This window comes from Dendropsophus ebraccatus, chromosome 1 (assembly GCF_027789765.1).
Source record: "Dendropsophus ebraccatus isolate aDenEbr1 chromosome 1, aDenEbr1.pat, whole genome shotgun sequence".
NCBI classification, from domain to species: Eukaryota; Metazoa; Chordata; class Amphibia; order Anura; family Hylidae; genus Dendropsophus; species Dendropsophus ebraccatus.
The window spans coordinates 140,723,515-140,737,702 of NC_091454.1; the positions used below are offsets into that span (position 1 = coordinate 140,723,515).

At 41.8% G+C, this 14,188-nt stretch overlaps 1 protein-coding gene across 3 annotated transcripts in view; it reads right to left on the bottom strand.

The window, feature by feature from the left end:
• The window catches only part of SCAPER (S-phase cyclin A associated protein in the ER), a 209,141-nt gene that overhangs the window by 152,976 nt on the left and 41,977 nt on the right, over positions 1-14,188 (bottom strand). The window lies entirely within an intron of this gene.

Consider the following 14,188-nt stretch of genomic DNA (forward strand, 5'->3'; position numbering starts at 1 on the left):
TTTTGCGCTTTTGCTTATTCCATTTTAAGTTTAAAAGTCAACAGCGCTTGCATTTTTTCACCTGGAGACGTATATGAGCGCTTATTTTTTGCGAAACCAATTGTACTTTGCAATGACAGGCATTATTTTTCCATAACATATGCTGCGAAACCGGAAAAAAATCATTTGCGCTGTCAAATTGAAAAAAAAACTAATTTGTTTTGATTTCGGGGAGTTTTGCATTTACGCCGTTCGTCCTTTGGTAAAACTGACTTGTTATGCATGTTCCTCAAGTCGTTACGATTACTATGATATATAACATGTATAACTTTTATTGTATCTGATGGCCTGTAAAAAATTCAAACCATTGTTAACAAATATACGTTCCTTAAAATCGCTCCATTCCCAGGCTTATAGCGCTTTTATCCTTTGGTCTATGGGGCTGTGTCAGGTGTCATTTTTTGCGCCATGATGCGTTCTTTCTATCGGTACCTTGATTGCGCATATACGACTTTTTGATCGTTTTTTATTACATTTTTTCTGGATTTGATGCTGAATTTTTTTGCGCTGACGCCGTTTACCGTGCGAGATCAGGAATGTGATTAATTAATAGTTCAGCCGATTACGCGCGCGGCGATACTAAATATGTTTATTTATTTATTAATTTATATTTATAAAATGGGAAAAGGGGGGTGATTTGGACTTTTATTAGGGGAGGGGATTTTTTATTAATAAAAAGACTTTTTTACTTTTTTTTTTACTTTAACTAGAAGCCCCCCTGGGGGAATGGTATATAAACAGCATTGATCTCTCATAGAGATCAATGCTGTGTATATACACAGCAAAGATCGATCAGATCGGTCATAGATTGCTATGGCCTGCTGCAGGCCATAGCAATCTATTGCCGAGCCGGGATCAGCGTCATTCCGACGCTGAGGCCCGGCACGGGCAGAAGAACGGATCTCCCCCCCCACGATCGCATCGCGGGGGGGAGATCCGTCCCACTAGACACCAGGGACACGGAGAGCACAGCATCTAAGTGCAGCTGTCAGGTTTGACAGCTGCACTTAGAGGCTTAATTAGCCGGCGCGGCAACGGGACACGCGCCGGCTAATAGAGGCACTGCCCGGCTGCACGTGTCAGCCGGGATCAGCGCCGTTCAGAGCGGGGTCCCGGCGGGACCCCTCTCTGAACACCCCGAGCGGCACCATGACGTATCAGATACGTCATGGGTCGCTAAGGGGTTAAGCATATATTTTCTCCAGAGAACCCATTTAACCATAGTGAATACACAAAGCTAAGAAATTAAGGATTGTTCCATATTGGTTTCTGTCACTCCCAACTAATGTCCATGATACCAAAAAAAACTCATTTTGTTACAAACTCCTATAATATCTACGTTTGAAAAAAAAAAAAAAGCATCGTACTACACATAAACTATTTAAAACAATACACTTTACAATTAACATGCAATAATATATTTTCTTTCCCTAACATAGCAAAAACTATGGAGAAAAAGCTTACGGCTTGCAGATCAACATAAACCAAATTAACTTTACCCCTTTTTTAAAACAAAAAGTGGAAAAGAAGAATCTAAGATCTCCTCATTTTTCTATGTTTATTTCCACAAAGTGGCCCAGATAAATCAATCTGTCTTATGATAAAAACACATTTACAGCATACTTTCATTTAATTAAATATTAAAGGCCAAGATACAGGCCTTTTTTATTATGTAAATGAAATCTAAAAGCCCGGGGGGTGTTTTTTATCATGGCAAAAGCCCAGGTAAATCCAGCCTCAATCTCTTTATCTAGTGACTGTCAGACAAATGGAAGAGGCGGGAGGCGGGTGGAAGTGGGTAAGAGGTGAAGAATAAAGGGAAATTAGCTGGATTTATCTGGTCTCTTAATGTGCTAGGGAATGCCCCCTGGGCTTTTAAGCCTTAGTTACATATTAAGAAAAGGCTGTCAGCAGTGGAAAGGACTATGAAGATAAAAAAAGATATACCCAGAATCCTGATGACTAGCCATGAGCTTTTTTGCGTCCCTATTTTATTGGTGACAGGGCCACTTTAAATGAAACACAATGGCCCAGACTTAGCAATTTGTTGACAAAACTGTATGATTTGCCCATAGCAGCCAAACACAGCTGAGCTTTAATTTCACCAATTTTTGAAATAAAAGCTGAGCTGTGATTGGCCGCTATGGGCAAATCTATCAGCTTTTATGTCCTCAGACAAACTGATAAATCTGGGCCATTAGGTCTGATTTAATTGATTAAAGGGGTTACGCCATCTTGACACCCTGTTCAAATGAGGACCAGCAGGCACCAAATATTATCAGGCTGGTTCAGACAGATGTATATTTGTACTGGATGATCCTATCCTATCATATTTTCAGTAAGGGTCCATTCACACATACAGAATTTGTAGCTGATTTTATGTTGCACATTTGATGCTGTTCTCCACCATCTAGTTACCCTGATATCTGCAGCCTCAAATTTGTGGAAGATCCCATAAGTGTGAATGGACCCTAATTGTATATCTGAGCAATGCCAATGGGATCTGAATACTGCATACAGCTCTTTCCTTCAGGTCTGAGATTGCACACCAAAGTGATCTTCTTACATGTATTTTGGCTGGACTTCCCCTTTTATATTTGCAATTCCTTTACTAAATCTGTAAACCTCTACAACCATTACCCATACTAGTCAAACTGTAGACTGATTTTCTATCAAGCTAGTTTTCACTTATATACTGTAGGTGGAGTATTAAATCACTAAACCACAAAGATTTTGGATTTCCCTTTTTGTACTTCTGCAAACAATGAACAGTGCTCATAGCTCCCTAGAACACAGTTCTTATGCCAAATCCTATTTCTTCACTGAAGGTTTAACCTGCTTACAGCAAATATCTTCAGCGGTTTGGGAAGTTTTCCGGAGCAAACCTTGGAATGACATGAAGGCTTTTCAATCCTATTACTCACTGAGACACTGCCAAAGATTGTGCCCTGTAATCCCTAGGATGTTCTTTGCTTCTGTGCCTCCGCTGGTGATGACTTCCTTGAAAAACATGTTTTATACAATGACAGCATTCACCTGAAATCTTTTATTTACTATCACACTGGGTTATAGACTCTTGCCAGTACAGGTCCCATGTTTGACCTGTAGGAGAACGCATACAAGGATCACTTATTTCAACTTACAAGCTTATATGGCTTTTTAAAGGGCTATTCCTGTTCCTCTAAAATGATAGAATGATTTTATAACCTATAAACCCCTTACCAATCCTAACTATGGTGGGCTGTAGCACTGGTACTGCATCCTCTTATATGATGCTCCTGGCTACACAGCGGTGCATGGAGCTGCAACAAAAGGCAACTCCACTATGGGGAAGTATTGAAATATGTGTTATATTTATTTTACATGAATAATCATATTTATATATTGTAGTCACCAGCAATGTTTTGGACTTGAGTTATTTATCAGGCTGTATACAAAGAACTACAGACAGATTTGAGTCAAGAAAGGCTGCTGACTACGCAGGCTGTGCTAACAGAGCTGCCAGGAAAGGCTAGGGGGGCACCGTGGATCCTGCATAACCCAAGTCCATCTGAAAAAGGTTCACTACAGATAAAAAATGTATCAAAATGCTATAGATCTGAAATAACTCACTGACTTGTGGGCCATATCCCACACTGTGCACTGTAAACTTTGTGTTAAATAAATCCAACCTTTATTTGCATTCTACTTGAAGTCTGTCTTGGATTCCTATATCTCTAATTTAGTATCTGTCAGCTACACTTGGGTCAAAGACTACAACAAAGATGTGTACAGAGCCTAACACAATGGCCAATTCACCAAGCTGTTCGAGACAAAAATCGGACACATTTCAGACACCAACCAATCAGATTCCATATTGTAAAATGAAAGCTGAGCCGTGATTGGTTGTTATTTGACAAATGTGTCAAATTTTTGTCTCTCTGGGTCAAGGGGCTAAATTTACTAAACATCCACTAGACAGGCTACAAACTTCCCACAGTAGCTAATTGATAAACCTTGTGCGTCTTTAGACAGTCAAATGTTAGTTTAGATCAACTATTAGTTGTTGTAATTCAGGCACATGGTGTTCACTCCCCACAATCACCTATCACGCACATACACATGTTTCACCATGATACGGATAGAACACCTCCTTATACCCAGCCCTGGGAGCATCACATATAACCCCAACATTTGATCCACCCCCCAGACTATCAATTTGAAAAAGTCAGCAGCCGCTGACGAAACATGTCAGAGATAGCATGGGATTTTTAGACCACTTGTGATTGATTTAGCAAGCGGATCTTTTCTGGGGAGCATCTCAGAACGTATACTAAACCGTTCCTGGGCAACATAGCTCTAATATTGCTAGCCCTACCATTGCTACCCCACTCAACAGGCAATCCAGCCAGGAGTACTAGCTGCGCCATAAGCATTACTGTGTAGGCTATACGCAGTATGCTCTGGCACACCGCCGCCTCCACATACAGCAGCAAACTCGGCCTCTCTCATCTCCCAAACTCTGTTAGACCTCTCACTACTATTGCCATACTGTCCACTGGTCGTGCGGGCCCGCACCCCCTCTGGAAGTACGGGTTTAATCAATGTGGGTTGGACTAGAGAGTACCAGCTCAGGAAAGGTGGCTGACACCATATTTATATACGTAAAATAATAAAAGTTTACAAACAGGAATAAAAGATTACAGAAAAGAGTATGTATTAGTACCAAAAAAATGACATATTTCAGCATACCAAATGAGATCTGTCAGGAGGAAGCAGATGTTGTCTTTCTAAATGGACACATTTGCTCAAAGCCGTCTGAGCTGTTTTCTGTCTGCCAGTCGTGCTCATACAAACAAATAGGAAAATCAGACAGCATTATTTACCATTATTGTTATTAATGTGGCTGCTATAACCTCTTATACAGTTATTGGCAGAATTTCTGAAAACTGTACTAATGATGAGGGCGGAGGGAGCCTTCTGGGGAAGATCGCATCACTGCCAGTTCTCTGACAAATCAATACCTATTATATGAAGTTGTACGGATGTTGATACAAACAAATCGCCATCCTCTTAGTGCTGAGTAATGAGACCTGTCCGGGCTGTTCTCTCATCACTTATTACTCTGCCTCAATCGGCCAACAACCTTTTCAGATGCTAGAATACCATTCGTAGTTGGCAAGTCCCTCTAGATTCATCTCTGTCTCGCTATTTACCACCGCTATTAAATGCATCATAACTCACCAGCAGTGCAAGCAAATCTCTGACTAATCATCAAAAGGAAAGACCAGCAACAACTCAGCTCTTGTCTAGGAAGATTCATTCCCTAAACTAGCATTTAGATCCTTTTTTTTCGTATGCTAAACAACTTGGCAAGACACTTTATTATGAAGATACAGGAGAATAAACATGTAAACAGAAACATAGGATAAAATAGATGGCCCCCCCCGGTGATAGAAACCAGAGCCCGGCACGGTCCAAGTGTTTAGTCTCTGGTAAAACAAATGATCTACCAGTCACTTGTAACTCCTCCCCACAAATACTCTCCCTTCAAAGACAAATGCACGTCTCTAGGGGCTGCTATCTGTATCTAAAGACATAAGCAACTAGTAGACATTTTGCTAGCATAGAGATGACAAGTTCAAAATGATGGCCAATGAAGAAAAGTCTGGCAACAGACCCGTTTATCTATTTCAAAAGAAAGCGGAGCAAAAGATATGTAAGCAGATAAACATTTATTAAAAAAAAAGTCTATATACAGCAAATCACAGAAGGCAGACGGTCAAAGCGCTTAGAAACTTGTATGAGTCACATTAATCTAAGCAGAATAATCTCCCGAGGATCATCCTTGTGCCTACAATGGACTGGAACTTCTGTCTTCTACATTATCTCACAATCCTGACACTTGCAGCAACACGCAAAACAACCTACAATAGCAGCACTCCTCATTGTCAACACTACAGACAGGGATAGAACCATCAGTAATAATACTAAAACTGACATGTGAAGTGAATGACACTGAATATCATGTGACACTGGCTCCTGTCTCCATTTACAGTGAACATATTTGATGCTGTGTGTCTTTTCCTTCATTTATATGGTGTGTGATTTCCTCTATAAACTTGTAGTTGTTGTCCTACTGTCTCCAGCAGGTTTGCAGCTAGGATGCTTTAAAGTGATACTGCCACCCCCCTATTTGCATTTTGACTGCTCTCCACAGGTGTAAAGGGTAAGTGTTACAGCTTTCAAGACTTATTTTATATCACACCTCATGGTGCTTGTTCTGGTAAAAAAAATCATTTTTATCACCTGTGGATTGGTATATGTGGGCGGGGGCTCGCGGCCTTTGTGCCACATCGCCCCGCCCCATCCGTGACGTCATAGCCGCAAAGGCCCCGCCCCCTCAGTGGCCATTGAAAGGGCCAGCCTAAAGCTCTATGTGGTGATGACGTCACGGATGGGGGCGGGGATAAGTGGGACTAGGGGCGGAGCGATGTGGCACAAAGGCCGTAAGGGCCCACCAACATATACCAATCTACAGGTTATAGCCAAAGCGAGAGAGCAGACCAAGAACAAAAGCGTCAGGCAGGAAAAATCCATCATGCTCAACCCCTATTTCGACCGACATCATCTGTCAGTGAAAAGTGGAGGGGGCCTTCATATACCTTACTGTTGACCAAACCCGTCGCCAGTGGCGGGTCCAGCTGACTTAAGTATGAAGAGTTTGGGGGCCTTAAAGGGGTACTCCGGGCCGGGGGGTATTTTTGAGGATTGCCGGACAAGCTGGAGGTCACTTACCTCCCCCCGTTCCTGCGCTGGTGCCCGGATCGCGCCACCTGGGACTCCTGTCCTGCGGCCGCTTCCTGGTCAGAGCTGCCGCATGAGACGTGACGTCTCAAGGCAGCTCTGTCATTCAGCGGCCGAGGCGGGACTCCACTACAGCCGCTGATTGGCAGAGCTGCCTTGAGACATCATGTCTCAAGCGGCAGCTCTGACCAGAATGCGGCCGCGGGATGGGAGTACCAGGCGGCGCGATCCGGGCACCAGCGCAGGAACGGGGGGAAGGTAAGTGACCTCCAGCTTAAATTTCCACCCCCTCCCCAGCGATCCTCAAAAATACCCCACAGAGTACCCCTTTAAGAGGAACAACCTCAAAAAGAGGGTTGGCTGGTTCCAGGGCATGGAGCAAAAAGGGATTAACCCACAAAGCAAAGTTTGTAAAATGTGTACCCCATACAATTATGTTAACCCCTTAGTGACATTCGATAAAGCTTTCCACAGCGGTCACTAATGGGCTTTATTCTGACCCTGAGAGATCCAGACTTTCAATCAGTTTCTCTTGTGCCAAATTAATAATAGTTAAAAAAAAACTACACATTTGGTATCAATGTAACTAAGTGACCCATTGAATACATTATTATGTTTTTTTTTTTCACTACAAGCTAAATAGCGTACATTTTATGCTTTTTAAAAAAAAAAAAGGAAAAATAAATAATAATTTTTGATGTTTTTCACAAGAACACATAAGATAGTAACAAAATTGTGCCACTAAAGTACAATATGTCACAAAAAATCCTGGAATCGCTAGCAAATGCATTACGGAGTTATACCACATTAAGGGAGACACGTCAGATTTTGAAAACTGAGCTTGGTCATTAAAGCCCAAACTAACTTCAGCACCAAGGGGTTAACCCTTTGAGGACCAGGCCCAAAATGACCCAGTGGACCGCGCAAATTTTGATCTTAGTGTTTTCGTTTTTCCCTCCCCCCTTTCTAAGAGCTCTAGCACTCTCAGTTTTCTATCTACAAGCCATGTAAGGGCTTGTTTTTTACAGGAATAGTTGTACTTTGTAATGGCGTCATTCATTTTACCATAACATGTATGATGGAATTCCAAATATATTATTTATAAAGATATAAATAGGTGAAATCGAAAAAAAGAATGCAATATGGTAACGTTTGGGGGGTTCCTGTGTCTATGTAATGCACTATATGGAAACAGCGACATGATACCATTACTCTATAGGTCAGTCCGAACACAACCATATGCAGGTTACACAGATTCTCTAATGTTATATATGTATTTTTTTTATGAAATCCTTTTTTTGGGCAATTAAATATTAATAAAATGGGCCTATTGTGACGCTTATAACGTTTTTATTTTTTCACCTACGGGGCTGTATGGGGTGTCATTTTTTCCGCCATGATCTCTAGTTTTTATTAATACCATATTTGTGAAGATCGGACGTTTTGATCATTTTTTAAAATATATAATGTAACATAAAATCGGTAATCTGCGCACTTTTTTCCCTCTTTTCGTGTACGCCGTTCACCGATCACAATGACGCTTGTTATATTTTAATAGATCTGACAATTACGCACGCTACGGTATATTATATGTTTATCTATTTATTTATTTTTATATGTTTTATTTATATAACAGGAAAGGGGGGTGATTTCAACTTTTATTGGGGGAGGGGTTTTGGGGTAGTGTAATAGTGTTTTGAACTTTTTTTTTTTTACACATTTGAAGTCCCTTTGGGGGACTTTTACATACACTTGTGTGATTTCTACACTGATGATTGCTATGCCATAGGCATAGCATTGATCAGTGTTATCGGCGATCTGCTCATTGAGCCTGCCTGTGCAGGCTCAGTGTAGCAGATCGCCGATCAGACCGCACGGAGGCAGTTGAGAGACCTCCGGCGGTCCGTTTCAACGATCGGGACCCCCGCAGTCAGACTGCGGGGGTCCCGATCAGTAAGTGACAGGGGACTCCCCCTGTCACTTACACTTAAACGCCGCGGCGTTTAAGGGGTTAATGACACGCGGCAGTGCGATCGCTGCAGCGTGTCATTACCGGTGAGGTCCCGGCTGCTCAGTGCAGCCGGCCCCCACCTCCTATGAAGCGCGCTCCGCTCCGGAGCACGCTTCATAGCGGGAGAAACACCCAGGACGTAGAGTTACGTCATGGGTCATCTGGCGACAGACTTCCATGACGTAACCCTACGTCCAGGGTCGTCTAGGGGTTAAATTGTCACTGTTGTTCCATTTTTTTTTTTTTTTTTGGGGAGAAATCAATAGTACAGGCGATTTTAAGAAACTTTGTAATTGGGTTTATTAGGCAAATATGCCATTATCTGCATTAAAAAAGCCTTTCCCCAGATCCCCCCTCCTTTCTGTCATCCACTGCTCATTATCAGGAAATCTCGACTCTTTTACATCAGTCGGGGGCGGGAGGAGGGAGATTAGTCAGCAGCAGAGAACAAAGGATTACACAGCGGGAACTGAGTGAAACTGGTATTCAGAGGTCAGTGCTAACTTCAGAGGAGATTGCCCAGTGATGTAGCTGTAAATTAACTCTATGTTGTCCTGTTTTGGTGCCGCATCTCCCTCCACCCCTCCCCTCTCCATAAGAGAACCATGGGGACAGGGGGAAGAGCTTCAAACTGCTTTTTCATGATAAAAAAGCATTTTTCAGCCAATAAACCCAATTACAATGTTTCTTAACATCGCCTGTACTACTGATTTCTGAAAAAAAATTTAAACAACAGTGAAACTTTAAGGAGTACAAATGTGCCGTTTTAATAAAGTAGCTGAGATCACTACTGTTTATTGTCTGTGTATCTGATCATTCCCTGGTTTCCTTTCTAAAATAAGTCCCTGCTGTTGCCAAACAACACAGGACACATGTTCCTACAATCCCCCTTGGTTGCATGTAAATTGAAAACCAACTGCCAGTACTAATTGGACAGATCAGGAGACTGCAATTCAACTGAGCATGAGTGACCCAACCTAATGGATGCTCACTGGGCAGTAAACAAGGGCAACAGGTTTTTCAAAGAAAATCTCACACATGGGAGATTAGTAAATCTGTATGGCTGATATGATACATTTTAAGAAATGCTTGTACATTTAAATATGCTTTATTTAACACGATGCATCAGTTGGGTTGGTTATATCATAATAAGTGTTTCTAATAACATACCTATATAGTATTTCATTATCTCATTGCATCTGTCCTAAAATGATCCAGTACAGTAGTATCAGTACCATGGACAGAGCACGGGACAAGTAGTATCATTTCCCTGTAGCTAGCCTGACAGCTCCATCAAACAGCAATCCCAAGGAACAGCACAAATTAACATCTATTTACCTGATATAATGTAAAAATTAGGACTAAAAACACTTAACCCATATGTAAATCCATTCATCATAGAACTATAGCCATACCACTCCTACAACAAATGGCACTTTCACATTTCTTGATCACCTTTACACACACTGTGGGGCCAATTTTACAAGAAACATATTTAGGATGTTTATGGTGCATGTCTAGAAGCCAACCAGGGGAAGTCTCATAAAACTAGAATCCAAGACCTCAGTTTACTGTTCATTTTAAAGGAACTGTCTTATGTTGAAGAGTACTAGTCAATAAAAGGAAAATACCCAGTCATTTACTTTAATTTAAGAATCCCTTTGAGGGTGCCTTCACACCTACCGTATCGCAGCAGAAAATCCGCTGCGGATCCGCAGCAGATTTAACTAAATGAATGAACACAGCATCAAATCTGCACTTACAAATCTGCTGCGGATCCGCAGCGGATTTGACAGTGCGTATTTAATGCTGTATTCATTAATTTAGTTAAATCTGCTGCGGATCCGCAGCGGATTTTCTACTGTGATACGGTAGGTGTGAAGGCACCCTGAAAGAAAAAGTTTTAGATCTGCTGTAAGGGTACATTCACACTGAGTAAATCAAGCAGAATTCTGCCTGACTTACTCAGTTTGATCATACCCTAACTTTAGTATCTATTGCTTGTGTACTACAGCAGGCTCCCATTACAGAGTTTTCACAGTCACACTCACTACTGCAACAAAGGGGATGTCTTATTTTTTCCTGAAGAAGTATTCATATGTCACAGCATACTAACACAGCACAGCAGGGACAAAGTGTACGATATGGTGGGGAGTTCACCACAGCACACCCGTACAGCACAGCAGGGACAGTGTACGGTATGGCAGCAGACGGCGGGATAACGACACATTGTGTGCAGTTCTACATCTGGTGGTAGGGGACAACAGGGATGGTGGCAGACCTTTTTAATGCCTTGCCTGCACATTTACAAGTGACGGCCCTGGTAGGGAACATTGGGGTTGGCAGCAGATGTTGGGCTTCATGACCTGCATGCAGCTGCTCTGCAACAGACGGTGAAGCTAGGGGACAACAGCGGCAGGCTAAAAAGAATCACAGCTGCATGCCCTTGTGTTTTCTTCAGCGGGGATGCTTCCAAATAAAAACTTTGTTAGGTCTTACTTTGGGGGGGAGGCCTTATATTTAGCAATTCAGCAAAACCTCTGCTAGGTATTACTTTCAGGGGATGTCTTATTTTTGAGGAAACAGGGTTGGTATACGACTATTTTGTTAAAACAACCAAATAGTTAAAACAAATATAATATATATATCTATATATATATATATTTTATTCATTTTATATATTGTGCATTTTATTAAGTTTTTCAACGTACAAAAAAAGTACAGAAAATACCCTAAAGACACTCTTAGACAGTCTCATAATAAATCCGCATGCATATACAGTAAAAATATCTACATGGTTTTGTCTCTTCATTGTATTAGCCATCTTGCTCTCATACTGTAAATAAGCACTGTATAACACTGGACCCGTAAAAATTAAACAGACAGAAATCCAAAGACTAATTCCCAAGAAGCCAGCCCAGAACTACCTATCTATAGTGCCCACAACTTGTTGAACTTAAAAACGTAAAGGTTTAATATCCAATTTATCTTCTCAAAGGGGAACTCCAGGTAGAGGTGAAAAGAGGCTTCTGCAGAAGCATAACACATTACTTACCTGTCTACCCCAGTTTTGAAACTACCAAATATCAATTTGTTTGGGAGGGGGGATTGTTCTGTTTTGTGTTTGTCCTTCCTGGTTAATGAGTTCCCAGAATGCAATGCTTTCCCTCAGCTGATCATCACACCCCCCCCCCCCCCATCACAATCAGAGAAATAAGTGCTGCACCTGCTTCTGGCTGGTCAGAGATGGTGAATAACTCAGGGGATTGGGGGATCCAGCCAAGCCTCCTGGGACATCACTCCCTGCCCCCTGTCTGCATCATCAGCCTGTCCTCAGCAAACACACACAATGTGAGACAGAGGCATGGAAGATTTGTCTCCTAAGGGGGGATAGCAGAAGGAGCAGGAGACAAAGGAGGCCATTTTTATTCACTTCCTGGATTTCTATCAGCTACTAGTGTGGCAGAACCGCACAGATACGGTAATACATTGTATAGACACATCTATATAACTTTTAATAGAAAACAAGTTTTTCTTATCCTGAGTTCCCCTTTAATAGCTTCCTTTCTAGAGGGTGGCAAGGCAATATGCCAATGTTTGATGATCAGTTTCTGCTTAATGAATAACATGTGTGCAACAGCCAGTTTCCCATGGTCAATAAATCCTCCATATAACCTACACACACACTCCAAAGGTAATAATCTGTCAAATCAGGCCAATTCGGAAGATTATCATTCCGTGTAATACAGACAACAATCAGCCGAGGAGCCGATTATCCGCTGATTGTTGCCATTCAACATGTTGAAAAATCATTGACCGCTGACCGTGCATCGCTACGTTTAATAATGATGCAATGGCCAATTGCTGATGACAGTGTAAGGAAAATAATAACTTTTATACGTATGTCTCCAGCCTTCTGCAGTCTTTTCTGCACATTTCCTGCTTCCAGCAGCCACCTGTGACACTTATGACCATGTATCTATACTGCCAGGCCATTCAGCCAATGACTGGCTGCAAAGTGATCCCATCTCTGCCAGTGATTGGTTGAACAGCCTGTCTTTGAGAAGATGGGGCACCAGGACACCGGGGGAGCATGAGTAAAGACTTTATTCTTTTCCATTTGAAAGCAAGGGTTCAGGGACATTGCGAACGATGTCCCTGCAGCCCTTGCTACATGACTGTCGAGCCATGTAATAGGATTAGTAAACGAGCACCGATCTAACAGATCAGCGCTTAAATACACTGCTCATTGGGCCTTAACATCCTTCACACTCATCGTGCGCTTACAGTGCTTATTGGCCTTAACATTCCTATGCCTGCATGTAAACAACCACTTAGCTTAGATTACCAGGCCGAACATTGCCAGCTTCTAGCAGTTTATTCAGGTTTTGCAGGTTTATAGTTTGAAAACTCACTTAATGGTTTTAATAATGGGAGTGACTGTCAGGTGATGGGTGTGAATATACAGTCAGGGGATGTGTATCAAGCATACATACAACTTATTGTAAAACATTTATGTGATTAAACCTCTGAATCAGTATAAATCTTTACAGTACTTTACTGACGCAGTACAGTACTGTAAAGATTTAAACGTATTCGGAGCTCCTGGCATCATAATGAATCCTGATGCGAGGAGGTCGGTAGCACATCTTCCATGCACGGAATGTGGGAATGTGGTCTAATCAGTCCTCTCCAGTTTATTCATGACCAAAGTAGTTCTCTCTATGCATCAACATACCCATATTGTAGGCTTATAGCAGGAAAATCCAGAGTAGAAAGCAAAAATTACAGATTTGGAAAAAGCATCTTTTATCCTATTTACAGATGACTTTAGTTTAGAAGTGGAGGGGCGGTTGGTTGGAGGTGACAAAGTCCCTTTAATGACAGTAACCTTGGGTTGGCTACAGGTCTACTTTAAAGTAGGTTTATGCTGTCAGTAAGTTTATGCTGAGCTATGTAAGGGTAGCATTAACTAGTGACAGAGAAGCTGAAGAGAATGATGTATCACTTACATCTGTGCAACTGATTCAGAGATATCCTCCTGAATACAATGGACAATAAGTAGTCCTCTCCATTATGTGCATGAGCCCAGTAGTCCTTAATATTTATGAGAAACAGAAAACTCCTCCCACCCGCTGCTGATTGGCAGTTATCTATCCATGCAGTGTATAGACAGTCACCTGTCCGTCAGCAGCTGTGGGCAGGGGACTAGAAAGAATCCTATTCTCCTGCATATTAGGAGAATGGCTGAACAGAATGATGTAAATATTACACCAATCTGTTCAGCATTTCTATCTCTACTTTATGCTGTTTTAATTTAAGGTGGAATAAACCTAGTGACAGATTCCCTTT